At 45.4% G+C, this 16,593-nt stretch overlaps 1 protein-coding gene across 2 annotated transcripts in view; it reads left to right on the forward strand.

Moving 5' to 3' along the window:
* FCHSD2 (FCH and double SH3 domains 2) overlaps positions 1-16,593 on the forward strand; it is a 144,472-nt gene that overhangs the window by 25,118 nt on the left and 102,761 nt on the right. Inside the window, exon 1 of one of the 2 annotated variants that reach the window (XM_072133880.1) lies at positions 8,147-8,165. The exons of the other annotated variant lie outside the window; for it this stretch is intronic. The gene's annotated coding sequence lies outside the window, so the exon portion shown is untranslated. Of the gene's footprint in view, positions 1-8,146; positions 8,166-16,593 lie in introns of those variants that run through there. 2 annotated transcript variants of the gene reach the window in all.

Consider the following 16,593-nt stretch of genomic DNA (forward strand, 5'->3'; position numbering starts at 1 on the left):
TTGGATACACAGCTCAGCAGACAGTATCACACAGGATTAGATTAGATACACAGCTCAGCAGACAGTATCACACAGGATAGGATTAGATACACAGCTCAGACAGTATTACACAGGATAGGATTAGATACACAGCTCAGCAAGCAGTATCACACAGGATAGGATTAGATACACAGCGCAGCAGACAGTATCACACAGGATAGGATTAGATACACAGCTCAGCAGACAGTATCACACAGGATAGGATTAGATACACAGCTCAGCAGACAGTATCACACAGGATAGGATTAGATACACAGCTCAGCAGACAGTATCACACAGGATAGGATTAGATACACAGCTCAGCAGACAGTATCACACAGGAGAGGATTAGATACATAGCTCAGCAGTCAGTATCACACAGGACAGGATTAGATACACAGCTCAGCAGACAGTATCACACAGGATAGGATTAGATACACAGCTCAGCAGACAGTATCACACAGGATAGGATTAGATACACAGCTCAGCAGACAGTATCACACAGGATAGGATTAGATACACAGCTCAGCAGACAGTATCACACAGGATAGGATTAGATACACAGCTCAGCAGACAGTATCACACAGGAGAGGATTAGATACATAGCTCAGCAGTCAGTATCACACAGGACAGGATTAGATACACAGCTCAGCAGACAGTATCACACGGGGTAGGATTAGATACACAGCTCAGCAGACAGTATCACACTGGATAGGTTTAGATACATAGCTCAGCATACAGTATTACACAGGATAGGATTAGATACACAGCTCAGCAAGCAGTATCACACAGGATAGGATTAGATACACAGCTCAGCAAGCAGTATCACACAGGATAGGATTAGATACACAGCGCAGCAGACAGTATCACACAGGATAGGATTAGATACACAGCTCAGCAGACAGTATCACACAGGATAGGATTAGATACACAGCTCAGCAGACAGTATCTCACAGGATGGGATTAGATACACAGCTCAGCAGACAGTATCACACAGGATAGGATTAGATACACAGCTCAGCAGACAGTATCCCACAGGAGAGGATTAGATACATAGCTCAGCAGTCAGTATCACACAGGACAGGATTAGATACACAGCTCAGCAGACAGTATCACACAGGGTAGAATTAGATACACAGCTCAGCAGACAGTATCACAGATGATAAGATTAGATACACTGCTCAGCAGACAGTATCACACTGGATAGGTTTAGATACATAGCTCAGCATACAGTATCGCACAGGATGAGATTAGATACACAGCTCAGCAGACAGTATCACACAGGATAGGATTAGATACACAGCTCAGCAGACAGTATCACACAGGATAGGATTAGATACACAGCTCAGCAGACAGTATCACACTGGATAGGATTAGATACATAGCTCAGCATACAGTATCGCACAGGATGAGATTAGATACACAGTTATGCAGACAGTATCACACAGGATAGGATTAGATGCACAGCTCAGCTGTCAGTATCACCATGATAGGATTAGATACACAGCTCAGCAGTCAGTATCTTAGAGGATAGGATTAGATACACAGCTCAGCAGACAGTATCTTAGAGGATAGGATTAGATACACAGTTCAGCTTTACATTTCGGCCAGTAAATCTCATGGGCTTAGATACAGTGTTGAACACCTTTAGAAGTTTTAGAATCACCTGTCCTTTGTATTGTCGGTTTGGACTTTGTTACACGGGGATCACCCTGGCACCGGTATAGCTGGTGTATAGAGAGAGAAGGAGACTTTTTCATCCACAGAAGAAATGTAACCTGATTTCATAGACTTGTATAACAACAAACAGAACTAAGACAAAGAGGGAGAGAACGCCCCATTCACTGTATTAGGAATAAATAAATAGCCGTATTCATTACATTACATCTTAAAAAATGTATATAAAAATTTCTCAGGAGAGACACAAGATGAACAATAGTGACATCCATAGTAACATCCATAGTAACATCTATAGTGACATCCATAGTGACATCCATAGTGACATCCATAGTGACATCCATAGTGACATCCATAGTGACATCAATAGTAACATCCATAGTGACATCCATAGTAACATCCATAGTAACATCTATAGTGACATCCATAGTGACATCCATAGTAACATCCATAGTGACATCCATAGTAACATCTATAGTGACATCCATAGTGACATCCATAGTGACATCCATAGTGACATCCATAGTAACATCCATAGTGACATCCATAGTGACATCCATAGTAACATCCATAGTAACATCTATAGTGACATCCATAGTGACATCTATAGTGACATCAATAGTAACATCCATAGTGACATCCATAGTAACATCCAAAGTGACATCCATAGTAACATCCATAGTGACATCAATATTAACATCCATAGTAACATCCATAGTGACATCCATAGTGACATCCATAGTAACATCCAAAGTGACATCCATAGTGACATCCATAGTAACATCCATAGTGACATCAATATTAACATCCATAGTGACATCCATAGTGACATCCATAGTGACATCCATAGTGACATCTATAGTGACATCCATAGTGACATCAATATTAACATCCATAGTGACATCCATAGTGACATCCATAGTGACATCAATATTAACATCCATAGTGACATCCATAGTGACATCCATAGTGACATCCATAGTGACATCCATAGTGACATCAATATTAACATCCATAGTGACATCCATAGTGACATCCATAGTGACATCCATAGTGACATCCATAGTGGCATCCATAGTGACATCCATAGTGACATCAATATTAACATCCATAGTGACATCCATAGTGACATCCATAGTGACATCTATAGTGACATCCATAGTAACATCCATAGTAACATCTATAGTGACATCCATAGTAACATCCATAGTAACATCCATAGTGACATCCATAGTGACATCCATAGTAATATCCATAGTAACATCCATAGTGACATCCATAGTGACATCCATAGTGACATCAATATTAACATCCATAGTGACATCCATAGTGACATCCATAGTGACATCCATAGTGACATCTATAGTGACATCCATAGTAACATCCATAGTAACATCTATAGTGACATCCATAGTAACATCCATAGTAACATCCATAGTGACATCCATAGTGACATCCATAGTAACATCCATAGTAACATCCATAGTGACATCCATAGTGACATCCATAGTAATATCCATAGTGACATCCATAGTGACATCCATAGTAACATCCATAGTGACATCCATAGTGACATCCATAGTGACATCCATAGTAATATCCATAGTGACATCAATAGTGACATCCATAGTGACATCCATAGTGACATCCATAGTGACATCCATAGTAACATCCATAGTGACATCCATAGTGACATCCATAGTGACATCCATAGTAATATCCATAGTGACATCAATAGTGACATCCATAGTGACATCAATAGTTACATCCATAGTAACATCCATAGTGACATCCATAGTGACATCCATAGTTACATCCATAGTAACATCCATAGTGACATCCATAGTGACATCCATAGTAACATCCATAGTAACATCCATAGTGACATCCATAGTAACATCCATAGTGACATCCATAGTGACATCAATAGTTACATCCATAGTAACATCCATAGTGACATCCATAGTGACATCCATAGTAACATCCATAGTGACATCAATAGTTACATCCATAGTAACATCCATAGTGACATCCATAGTGACATCCATAGTAACATCCATAGTAACATCCATAGTGACATCTATAGTTACATCCATAGTAACATCCATAGTGACATCCATAGTGACATCCATAGTGACATCCATAGTAACATCCATAGTGACATCCATAGTGACATCCATAGTAACATCTATAGTAACATCCATAGTGACATCTATAGTGACATCCATAGTGACATCCATAGTAACATCTATAGTAACATCCATAGTGACATCCATAGTGACATCCATAGTAACATCTATAGTAACATCCATAGTGACATCTATAGTGACATCCATAGTGACATCCATAGTGACATCCATAGTAACATCTATAGTGACATCCATAGTAACATCTATAGTAACATCCATAGTAACATCTATAGTGACATCCATAGTAACATCTATAGTAACATCCATAGTGACATCCATAGTAACATCCATAGTGACATCCATAGTAACATCCATAGTGACATCCATAGTGACATCCATAGTAACATCTATAGTGACATCCATAGTGACTTCCATAGTGACATCCATAGTGACATCCATAGTAACATCCATAGTGACATCCATAGTGACATCCATAGTAACATCCATAGTAACATCCATAGTGACATCCATAGTAACATCCATAGTAACATCCATAGTGACATCCATAGTGACATCCATAGTGACATCCATAGTAACATCCATAGTGACATCCATAGTAATATCCATAGTGACATCCATAGTAACATCTATAGTAACATCTATAGTGACATCCATAGTAACATCCATAGTAACATCTATTGTGACATCCATAGTGACATCCATAGTAACATCTATAGTGACATCCATAGTAACATCCATAGTGACATCCATAGTAACATCTATAGTGACATCCATAGTGACATCCATAGTAACATCCATAGTAACATCTATAGTGACATCCATAGTGACATCAATAGTTACATCCATAGTGACATCCATAGTAACATCCATAGTAACATCCATAGTGACATCCATAGTAACATCTATAGTGACATCCATAGTGACATCAATAGTTACATCCATAGTGACATCCATAGTAACATCCATAGTAACATCCATAGTGACATCCATAGTGACATCCATAGTAACATCCATAGTAACATCTATAGTGACATCCATAGTGACATCCATAGTAACATCCATAGTAACATCTATAGTGACATCCATAGTAACATCCATAGTAACATCTATAGTGACATCCATAGTGACATCCATAGTAACATCCATAGTAACATCTATAGTGACATCCATAGTAACATCCATAGTAACATCTATAGTGACATCCATAGTAACATCTATAGTAACATCCATAGTGACATCCATAGTGACATCCATAGTAGTATATACATAGCATTGTGCAAATCCTATCCTGATCACAGCTATTCTACCCATAAGTGCTGGCCGTGCAGAATAAAGCGGTAACATGTATTAAACACTAATAATAAGTGTATGTGAGAAGGATATACTGTGCACCACATTACCTGGCGTTCAGCTTTTATGGGTAGGGTGGGATAGCATTTGCACAATGCTCTGTATATACTACTATGGATGTTACTATGGATGTTACTATGGATGTTACTGTCCCTATTGTTCATCTTGTGTCTCTCCTGAGAAATTTTTATATACATTTTTTAAGATGTAATGTAATGAATAAAGGCTATTTATTTATTCCTAATACAGTGAATGGGGCGTTCTCTCCCTCTTTGTCTTAGTTCTGTTTGTTGTTATACATCGATATCCAAGAGGGTAATCCTGGCTTCTCTGGCATATTATTAATTACTATTACTGACAGATACAGTAATACAGCCAATCCACGCAGACCAGGAGCCAAGACATCTGTAAGGAACAGAATGAGAAATGTGAAGTGTCAAAAGGAAATTACACCATAAACTGGACAGAAAAGAAGAAATATAACTACTATAATACTGCCCCCTATGTACAAGAATATAACTACTATAATACTGCCCCCTATGTACAGGAATATAACTACTATAATACTGCCCCCTATGTACAAGAATATAACTACTATAATACTGCCCCCTATGTACAAGAATATAACTACTATAATACTGCCCCCCTATGTACAAGAATATAACTACTATAATTCTGCCCCCTATGTACAAGAATATAACTACTATAATACTGCCCCCTATGTACAAGAATATAACTACTATAATACTGCCCCCAATGTACAGGAATATAACTACTATAATACTGCCCCCTATGTACAGGAATATAACTACTATAATACTGCCCCTATGTACAAGAATATAACTACTATAATACTGCCCCCTATGTACAAGAATATAACTACTATAATACTGCCCCCTATGTACAAGAATATAACTACTATAGTACTGCCCCCTATGTACAAGAATATAACTACTATAATACTGCCCCCCTATGTACAAGAATATAACTACTATATTACTGCCCCCTATGTACAAGAATATAACTACTATAATACTGCCCCTATGTACAAGAATATAACTACTATAATACTGCCCCCTATGTACAGGAATATAACTACTATAATACTGCCCCTATGTACAGGAATATAACTACTATAATACTGCCCCCTATGTACAAGAATATAACTGCTATAATACTGCCCCCTATGTACAAGAATATAACTACTATAATACTGCCCCCTATGTACAAGAATATATCTACTATAATACTGCCCCCTATGTACAATAATATAACTACTATAATACTGCCCCCTATGTACAGGAATATAACTACTATAATACTGCCCCCCTATGTACAGGAATATAACTACTATAATACTGCCCCCTATGTACAAGAATATAACTGCTATAATACTGCCCCCTATGTACAAGAATATAACTACTATAATACTGCCCCCTATGTACAAGAATATATCTACTATAATACTGCCCCCTATGTACAGGAATATAACTACTATAATACTGCCCCCTATGTACAGGAATATAACTACTATAATACTGCCCCTATGTACAAGAATATAACTACTATAATACGGCCCCCTATGTACAAGAATATATCTACTATAATACTGCCCCCTATGTACAAGAATATAACTACTATAATACTGCCCCCTATGTACAAGAATATAACTACTATAATACTGCCCCCTATGTACAGGAATATAACACTATAATACTGCCCCCTATGTACAAGAATATAACTACTATACTACTGCCCCCTATGTACAAGACTATAACTACTATAATACTGCCCCCTATGTACAGGAATATAACTACTATAATACTGCCCCCTATGTACAGGAATATAACTACTATAATACTGCTCCCTATGTACAAGAATATAACTACTATAATACGGCCCCCTATGTACAAGAATATAACTACTATAATACTGCCCCCTATGTACAAGAATATAACTACTATAATACTGCCCCCTATGTACAAGAATATAACTATTATAATACTGCCCCCTATGTACAAGAATATAACACTATAATACTGCCCCCTATGTACAAGAATATAACTACTATACTACTGCCCCCTATGTACAAGAATATAACTACTATAATACTGCCCCCTATGTACAAGAATATAACTACTATAATACTGCCCCCTATGTACAAGAATATAACTGCTATAATACTCCCCCCTATGTACAAGACTATAACTACTATAATACTGCCCCCTATGTACAAGAATATAACTACTATAATACTGCCCCCTATGTACAAGAATATAACTACTATAATACTGCCCCCTATGTACAAGAATATAACTACTATAATACTGCCCCCTATGTACAAGAATATAACTATTATAATACTGCCCCCTATGTACAAGAATATAACACTATAATACTGCCCCCTATGTACAAGAATATAACTACTATACTACTGCCCCCTATGTACAAGAATATAACTACTATAATACTGCCCCCTATGTACAAGAATATAACTACTATAATACTGCCCCCTATGTACAAGAATATAACTACTATAATACTGCCCCCTATGTACAAGAATATAACTACTATAATACTGCCCCCTATGTACAAGAATATAACTACTATAATACTGCCCCCTATGTACAGGAATATAACTACTATAATACTTCCCCTATGTACAAGAATATAACACTATAATACTGCCCCCTATGTATAATACTAGAACTAGTATTATACTGCTCCTAAGTGCAAAAATAATATTTAGTATTATGTAGGTTGTACTATATTATTTTTCAGCATTAAGGCCTATGATAACCTTGTCCGACTTTCATCCATTACACACTTTGTACAGGAACTGATAAGTGGATTTTTATTTACTCATTTATCAGGCAACAGTCACATGACCTGATACAATCACTTCTCTAGGGCCAGATACAAAGAACATCAACATTATTTCGTCCTACAGAGATACCTCAACCCTAACAGGTGAGTCATTTCAAATTTTCGGATTGTCTATTATATTTATGTGGTTGGGCTGTCATTGTGACTGCACCAGCGGCAGAATAGTGAGTGCAGCTCTGGAGCTCGTTACATCGTTAAGCTCTGTCTGTTGCTGTGAGAGGCTGTGTGCTGCTGCTGCTCTGAGCTCCAGGAATAATCCACCTCCACCTGGGGCCTGCTCTCTCCCTTCCCAGGGAGGGGGTGGGTTTCCAGGCATGAGCCAGAGCGGCAAGCCCCAGGCTCCTGCTTCCCGGGCCAGGCCGGCGGGGGGCAGGGGTAGCCAGGAACCGGCCAGTGCTATGGAGGACTCAGGGGTGAGACGTTCCACCAGGAGTCGTAGTAATACTGCTCCTGCTCCCCCTGAGTCCGGTGTGAGGCGGCGCAGCAAGAACCTGGATGTCCATGATGGTGCGGGTGAGAGCGGTCCTTCCGGGGCTGGAGCTATGAAGCGGAGTGCTCACAGAGGTAAGGCTGACCATGCGGGGGGAGGCTGGGCGGTGCAGGGACCCCGGGAGTCTTTGTCCACCTATGCCTCCCGGGTCCAGAGCCACCTCTGTGAGTACGAAGAGGCGACCAAGACCATCAGGAGGCTCCGGGAGGAGCTGCGATGTGCCCGCGCCAGGGCGAACACAGCGCCAAAGAAGCGCAAGACGGAGGTTAAAGGAGAGATTAATCACCTAAAGGCAGAGATTGACAAGCTGACAAAAAGAAAGACCTTTATTTGTGATAACAGCGGACCGTTTAAGGAAAAACTGATTAATGATGACCGATTTGCTCAGATGGCTGATACCAGAGAGCAAAGGCTGATGGGGTTGCAGCCTGTGAGCCAGGTGGAGGAGGAGGATGATGATGATGATAACGAGCAGCAGTTCCCACCTGGCGGCCTGCAGGAAGATCAGCAGGCCTCGTGCAGTGGGCCCCCTGCAGGACAGCCAGCAGTAACACCTCGCTCGGGGGAGGACAGTGACACCGGCAGCCAGGGAGGGGCGCTCATGGCGGAGATCCGGCTGCTCGAGTCCCCAGTGCGCATGCAGAACTTTTCGTTTGGTGATGAACTCCCAGAGGAAGCCGCTGGGGGGAGCAGCCGGAGGAAGAGTAAGAAGACCAGGCCAAAGCAGCAAGAAGAGGTACGTTTCATCTTTACCCCCCTCCCTGTACACCCCCCCGGGCAAAGCGCAGGGTCAGCTCACTGTGCAAGCCCTGCTACCCAAACCCCCCCGAGTTCTGCAGTGGACCCGGTGCAAAGGTGCAGGGAGATTACAGGTGTGACATCTGATGTGGCGATGGGCTCCGTCTCTGTTTGTGGTAACAGTGGGGGAGCAGGGGAGGCATCGGCCGCAAGGCCGGACAGTAAGGGCAGCTCGGATGTGGCGATACCAACAAAATCCGGTGCTGTGGTGCGTCCCCCGCTGGGAGGGGGGGATAGCCCGGCACTGGTGGCAGCTTCCGGTGCCTCGGTGCCTCTTCGTGCCTCGGCGCCTCTTCATGCTGTTGCCGCTGATCACCCAGTTGAGGGGCGGGGGCAGTGTGGAGGGGTCGCTGAGGCTGAGAGCTCAGGACCTCCCAAACAGAAAGTACTGTTTTGTGTCGGTGTTGGGGATAATGATAATTCTGTGCAGACCGGAGATCAGCGGCGCCTCACACCGGCTAAAGAGCAGCGGCGATTGTTTCCAAGCCCCAGGAAAAGCAAAATAACATCTGCTACCGATGATGCGGAGGGCACAAGTGTGACAAGAGTTGGGGTCCCCTTTGGGCGATGCTCTGCGAGGGGACCCCCGTCCCTTGTGCCCGAAGATGCGGAGGTGGTCATGTCCCCTGATGTTGTTGCTGGTCCAGCCAGTGTGAATGGTGTCAATAATGTTGTGGTGGCTAGTGAGAATGGTGTCAGTAATGTCGTGGTGGATAATGTGAGTGGAGTGAGTGATGCAGAACCGTTACCAGTTATGGGAGTGAGTGATGGAGTGACTGGTGGTGCGAGTGGCATGGAGGTGGGTAGTATTAATGTGGTGGGTGCAGGGGTTGGTCCGGTTGCTCCCCCAGTGGCGGCCCCTATTAAGAGCTATGCCAGTGTCGCTGCTGGGGGAAGTAGGGTTCCATCATCCTCGTCTTTGGGCTCTGGGGACGGCTTTTTGCAACGGCGCCTCCTGCAGGCCTTACAGAAGGGAGAAAGGACGATCAATGTAGCGGGGCAGGAGGTTGATTTGTCGTTTTGGATAGAGAGGCACGGCCTGTCTGCCTTCCGAGAGCAAAGAGGCAGGGAGACATCATGGTCACTCCCGACAACCGGGCCGGGTGCTAACCGTAGGAATGTGGTCCGTCTTCGGTGGCGTGGCAGTGATGTGTGTCCCCCTCGGGCACGGGTAGTTGAGCTGCTGCTGAAGATGGACTTCAAGGCGGCTGACATCTTTGCTTTGATCCATCCCTATGGTACATCTGAGTTTGATATCAGCTTTGTTCGGCCGGAGGGGCTTGAGCTCTTCTGGTCCAACTATGAGCTGAGATACAACGAGCCCGAGTGGCGGGACTTTGCTGTGCAAGCAGTGTCCCGCCAGAGCGAACTCAAGAAAGTGACCGTTCTTACCCGTAACGAATCACTATCTTGCTTTGACATCATGACCTGGATGAATCGTTATGGAGAGGTACTGGGAGTACCCGAGAAAAATAGAGATGAGTATGGTATCTGGTCAGGGGCCTGGACCTTCATGGTGAAGTTGAGGCGTTCAGGTAACTCAGTCGCCCACATCCCTTCATCAGCCTTCCTGGGGAGGGATCGGATCCTGATCTTCTACCGGGGGCAGCCTAAGCTGTGTCACAGGTGCGGTGACCCCACACATTTCAGCGCAAACTGCACCGTGCAGAAGTGTGCGTTGTGTGGGGGTGTCGGCCATCTCGCTGCATCCTGTACAGGGCAGATTAGGTGTAACCTGTGTGGTGATCTCGGTCACCCATACAGTCGTTGTCCTCTTTCCTTCGCTAATGCAGGCTCAACCTCAGCGGATGAAAGCCATAAGGCTGAATCTGCTGGGGAGGGGACTAGCAGAGGCGGAGGAATGGAGGGGCCAGGGAAGAAAGACAGGAAAAAGACGCCTGCCCAGCTAAGGCGTCTAGAGAAGCGTCAACAGGAGAGAGAGCGGGGGGAGTCTCGGGCTGCTGGGACAACCTCTGGCGCTCTCCTGGAGACCTCACCTGTCGCTGAGGCCCCAGGGGATGATGTACTGGATGAGGAGGTCAGGAGGATCGAGAGAGAGGAAGGTGCCACGTCCTCAGACTCCTCCCATTATGAGAGTATGGACGAGGATAATAGGGCGTGGCTAGAGGAAAAGCGTAAGCGTGGCGCCAAAAAGAAGAAAAAGGGTAAAAAGAAGGGAGGTGTAAGATCTTCTCCCACCCTGACTAAGGTACCTAAGGAAGGAGCAACCGACCCCCCGCTGGTCGAACTTTCAAATCGATTCCTGGCCCTGGATGGAGCCTCTCCTGCCGATGGAGGGGCTGAGGGTGAAGGGCCAGAGGTGGCGGAGCCTGCAGGGGGTGCCGAGTCTCCCCCTGGGGAGTCAGGGTCCTCAGGAGGGGAGACTGGCCCAGAGTCTGGAGACGAGGATGAGGGGGCAGGTCCTGGATCTGCCCCTGAAGCATCAGAGGTGCGGGAGATGGACACCACAATATGTCTAAAAAGGGGGTGTTCATTTCCCGAGGGTGGTGGTAAGATGGGTAAAAAGAAAGCCGTCTAACTCAATCACTCATGATGGCGGCACCCACTCCGTTGACGCTGGTGTCCATTAATGTCGCCAGCATTAAGTCTGATGCGGCTAGATTTGCGGCCTTTGATTTTCTCGGCCGTGTTGAAGCCGACATTTTATTTTTGCAGGAGACCAGGCTGCCAGATTTGGCGGCCGTGTTTAAAGCTAAGAGGGAATGGAGACACGGGCCTTCCTATTGGTCTCTTGCGGCCGAGCCGTATAGCGGAGTGGCGGTACTTTTTACCGCACCGGTAGAATGCCGACGAGTTATTGAGTTAGAAATGGGTAGGTGCCTGATCCTGGATGTCCTCATGAAGGGACAAGAACTTCGCCTAATTAACATCTATGGTCCCCAGTCCAAGTGGGACAGGAAGTGTCTCTTTATGAGGATCAAGCCCTACCTTTTTACAAGTCGGCAGGTGGTCTTTGGAGGGGACTTCAATGCTGTCACGAGGTCCCAGGATAGGGGAGGTTCCAGAGACAAGCTGACTTATGATAGCGTCGCTCTTAATAGCATAGCTAGTGAGGCTCGCCTGGTGGATGTCCACATACGGCACACCCCAGGCCACGCGGGGTTCACCTATTATAGGGGTAGCTGCAGGTCTAGAATAGACAGGTTTTATTTAAAGGAGGAAGCCATTTCTTCAGCAGTGTCCGTTGTTGAGGTGGAGTTCTCCGACCACTGTTTAATTTTGTTTTCTCTGAATGTTACAGAGACCCCCCGGATGGGAAGAGGCTACTGGAAGCTCAATTCGTCTCTCCTGGAGGAAGCGGAGATCAGACAATCCTTTGAGGACTTTCTTCAGAGCCAGGTACCATTGCTGGGCCTTTGTAGCAGTAAGTCAGAGTGGTGGGAGATGCTCAAGAAAAGGGTGGCGAGATTCTTCCGACAGCTCTCGAGCCTCAGGAGCCTGGACAGGTACCGCCTGTATCAGGGCCTGAGGAGGAAACTCGAGCATCTCGTCTCGACTGGGGGTAGTCGTGAGGACATCTCCAGAGTGAAATCCTTGCTGAAGAGGTGTCAGTACGATAGACACGCATCTTTGGTTTTTGAGAGGGATTACGGGAAATACCGCTCGCCCGACCCTTACAGAAACTGCAAGATGTCAGTGAATGGTAAAGTTGTCACAGGACTGGTTGACAGTACGGGATCCCTGAAAAGGTCCAGATCAGGGATCCTGGAGGTCGTCAGATCCTTCTACTCGCACCTTTTGGGCAGGAAGGATCTAGATCGGGATGTGATGTCGGGTTTCCTGGCTGAAACTGTCCCTGAGCCAGGAGTAGACCCCTCTCTTGATGTTTTGACAGAGATGATCAGGGAAGAGGAAGTCAGCCGGGCGATTGAAGGGCTCGCCCTCAAGAAATCGCCAGGCCCGGATGGCTTAACATCTGAGTTTTATAAGACCTTTAAGGACGCCTTGGTTCCCCTCTTGACTGAGGTATTCAATGAGTGTCTTTCCTCGGGCGCTCTGCCGAAGTCAATGAGGAGGTCTGCCCTGATCATCCTGTCAAAGGGTAAGGACCGATCTCGTATTGAGAACTGGCGTCCCATAGCGCTTCTCAATACGGACAGAAAGGTTTTGGCAAAGGTGCTGTTTAATCGGCTGGTGCAGTTTGCGCCCCGGCTCCTTTCGGGGACCCAGCACTGCTCTGTTCCAGGCCGCAGTACATTTAGTGCTGTGCTCTGTGTTCGGGAGGCAGTGGAGCAGGGCAGGGCTGGTAACTGGAAGGGGTACTTGCTGTCCTTGGATCAGGCAAAAGCGTTTGATCGGGTTAACCACGAGTACCTCTGGTCTGTCCTTCTGAGGTATGGCCTGCCTGGGGAGTTTGTGAATTGGCTGAAAGTTTTGTACGCAGGGGCAGAGAGTTTCCCGCTTGTGAACGGTTGGATTGGCCGCTCTTTTGAGGTCGGGTCTGGTGTTCGCCAGGGTTGTCCTCTGAGCCCACTTTTATACGTGTTCGCGATTGACCCATTCCTTAGGAGGGTTGATCGTGGGCCGTTGGTGGGAGTCGGGATGGATCGGGCAGCACCGGAAGCCACTCTAAGGGTGGTAGCGTATGCTGATGATGTCACCCTTTTCGTGTCCTCGGGAGGGGAGGCGCAATGGGTGATGTCAGAGGTTGACCGCTACTCAGAGGTTTCTGGGTCCAAGATCAACCGGGATAAGTGTGAGAGTCTCTGGCTGGGAGAGGGGGATCCAGGCTTTGATCTCCCGGACACTCTTCCAGGGCCCCAGGACTCCGCCAAAGTTCTCGGCATCGAATTCGGCCAGGGGGATTACCCCATGCAAAACTGGGACGGCAGGCTTAAGATCGCCGCTCAGAAGGTGGACCAGTGGAAGGGTTGGTCTTTGACCCTCAGAGAAAGGGTTAATCTGATCAAAACTTACCTGCTCCCATTGCTGATATATCTGGGCAGTGTGTGCATGTTGCCAGAACCCCTCTGGACTCGGGTGTACAGTCTGTTCTTCCAGCTGTTATGGGGGAATAGGCTGAACCTTATCAAGAGGGAGGTTACTTACCACACGAGGAGACAAGGAGGGTTGTGTATGGTCAACCCTGTGGTGTTCCTAGTGAATACCTTTCTTAAGATCAATGTAGCAAACCTCTGGAAAGAGAGGGCTCCTCCGTGGGTATACTCCTGCAGGGGATGGTTTAGGCCTTTCTTCCAGGAATGGGAGACAGGAGGGCGAGTGAAGGATCTCCGTACACCACATGGGCATCTTCCGGCTTACGCTACCCCGGTTCTGAAGGTGATTCGCCGATGGGGTCTGGGAATGTGGGAGATCAGGACCATGTCGAGGAAAGTCCTTGACAAGAGGGTTCTGTTGACCCATTTCCAGAAGCCTCTGGCCCTCAGGGATTGCCCAAGTCGGGATCTGGGGGTGGGTTTGAGTTTATTGAATTCTATCCGGATCCCCTTGAAGTTTTGGGACGTGACTTGGCGCTGCTTCCATGGAAAGCTGTGTGTGAGGGACAATCTGAAGTGTAGGAGCTCTGAGGAAAGGGGTTGTCCCCGGGAGGAGTGCGGTGGCCGGCTGGAGAGCATGGACCACTTCCTGCTTCAGTGCCCCTTTAACACAGAGGTGTACAACCGGGTGGGCGCTTCCATCCATTGGCCCGGGTTGGCCGGTCTCTCCTATGCGGAGTGGGCCTATGGAGCATTCAGAGGCCTGGGTGGCCGGGACCGCTGCACGTTATTCCTAGTCAGTCTAGTGGTCAGGTACCACACGTGGAACGCACGGTGTTTAGTATCGACGCAGCGTAAAATCCTCCCGCTGGATGAGGTGGTTAGAAACATTCTGGGTGACCTGGTGAGGGTGCGCTCTCTGGAGTATGAGAGGCTGGGCACGGGGAGGGCCTCTCTCCTTTGGAGGGGGTTCTCCTTTAGTGTCCCTTAGTCTGTCATCTCCGCTCCTGGTGTTGGGCTGAAGCTGCACAGTAGATTTTTGTTTTGTATCTGAACATATAGTGATGTAGCGGCTTGCAGGCACCGAACCTGGGCTTTATGTGGTTTGTATTTATGTTGTTCAGGTTTTATTTGTATTCTGTTTTCTTTATGTTATGTTGTAATTACTGTATATATATTGTATATATTGTATATAGTGGGGTTTGGGACATAGTGTTAGGTTGGGAGGGGGGTGATGGTGGTGGGACTTATGAACGACCCTGGGCACTGGTCTGGACTACTTAACGCAAACTTTGGACGTTAGACCAGTGTCTGGGGGGAAGGGGAGGGTGCGGGCGAGGGATTTAGTTTAGTGTAGTGTTATGTGTATTATGTATTATATATTTAAAAAAAAAAAAAAAAAAAAAAAAAAACGGGTGTGGGGTGTGATCTGTGTGGGGTGGTTTGTTATTAGAGGGTGTGGGGGTGGGTTTATGTATATTTATAGTCATTTATGTGTATTTGTGGGTGTGGCTTGTCTTATTGTTTATTGGTTTGGTTGAGGATGGGATAATCGGTTGGGTGGGGGTTGTAGTATTTGGTGTTATTCATTTCGGTGTATTGTAAGTTATTGTTTTGCTAGGAGTGAATGTGGCTGGACCAGCAGGTAAGATTGTATATATTGTATATTATGTTTGGTTTGTATTGTTATGTTTTTTTTTACTTTTATATAAAATAAAAGATCTACAGGATGTAACTCAGGATCAGTACAGGATAAGTAATGTCATGTATGTACACAGTGACTGCACCAGCAGCAGAATAGTGAGTGCAGCTCTGGTGTATGATACATGATGTAACTCAGGATCAGTACAGGATAAGTAATGTCATGTATGTACACAGTGATTGCACCAGCAGCAGAATAGTGAGTGCAGCTCTGGAGTATAATACAGGATGTAACTCAGGATCAGTACAGGATAAGTAATGTCATGTATGTACACAGTGACTGCACCAGCAGCAGAATAGTGAGTGCTGCTCTGGAGTATAATACAGGATGTAACTCAGGGTCAGTACAGGATAAGTAATGTCATGTATGTACACAGTGACTGCACCAGCAGCAGAATAGTGAGTGCAGCTCTGGGGTATAATACAGGATGTAACTCAGGATCAGTACAGGATAAGTAATGTCATGTATGTACACAGTGACTGCACCAGCAGCAGAATAGTGAGTGCAGCTCTGGAATATAATACAGGATGTAACTCAGGATCAGTACAGGATAAGTAATGTCAT

Source organism: Engystomops pustulosus, chromosome 2 (assembly GCF_040894005.1).
Source record: "Engystomops pustulosus chromosome 2, aEngPut4.maternal, whole genome shotgun sequence".
NCBI classification, from domain to species: Eukaryota; Metazoa; Chordata; class Amphibia; order Anura; family Leptodactylidae; genus Engystomops; species Engystomops pustulosus.